At 54.5% G+C, this 785-nt stretch overlaps 1 protein-coding gene across 1 annotated transcript in view; it reads left to right on the forward strand.

The window, feature by feature from the left end:
- The window catches only part of MEF2D (myocyte enhancer factor 2D), a gene marked incomplete at its 3' end in the record, with an annotated part of 32551 nt that overhangs the window by 22745 nt on the left and 9021 nt on the right, over positions 1 to 785 (forward strand). The gene's annotated exons all lie outside the window — the stretch shown is intronic.

Consider the following 785-nt stretch of genomic DNA (forward strand, 5'->3'; position numbering starts at 1 on the left):
GGCGTGGTGTGGGAGAGGCGGCGGCTGGGACTCGGCCCCCGATGAGCACTCGCCACGGCTGCGGCGTCACTGCCACCAGCCGCCTGCTGAAATGCAGATGTAGCGCAATGGTAGATGTGATTAATAATGCAATCAGCGACCTATTTTTCCCGGTCTAACGTGCAATGAATATGAGGGCTGAATCCTGGTGATTGCTAAACGCCTTTCTATCTTTGGGGCCTATTCATAAAAAAAAAAAACCCTCATCAGAACAGTAATCTGATCCAATTTATTCCTTTCCTGATGTTCATCAAATCTTTTCCTTTTTAAATTTTTTTCTTCCTTTCCTTTCTTCTCCCCCCCCCCCCCCCCCCCCCCCTTTGCACATAAAATCCTTAAGTGGGGCAGCAGGAAGAGGAGGAGGAGGGAACCTCAGATCTTCAAAGGGGCAGTGGGATCAGTGAACTGAGTCCTCGCTCTGCCATAGCCCCTTTTCGCTGCTCCGGTACCATAAAGAGACCTTAAAAGTGAACGTAACAGTAATTATGCCCCTTTGCTAGGGCCCCAGTACCCTGCCAGAGCAGCATAAAGAGGCCTTGCTGCGAATCAGGCCTGTAATATTTATCGGTTGTTATTGCACTAACGATCCTGGGTTCCTGGAGGTTGAGGAGCTGCCCCAGGCGCTGGGAGCTCGGGGTCGGCTGCCTGCCCTGCCTCTGCCCCTGCCTGGCCCAGGGCAGGTTCGCCTGGTCTTGGTGGGGAGGATGCACCCGCTGCAGGCATCTGAGCGGCCGGGCGGCGCGCCG

Source organism: Pygoscelis adeliae, unplaced genomic scaffold (assembly GCF_000699105.1).
Source record: "Pygoscelis adeliae isolate BGI_AS28 unplaced genomic scaffold, ASM69910v1 Scaffold153, whole genome shotgun sequence".
NCBI classification, from domain to species: Eukaryota; Metazoa; Chordata; class Aves; order Sphenisciformes; family Spheniscidae; genus Pygoscelis; species Pygoscelis adeliae.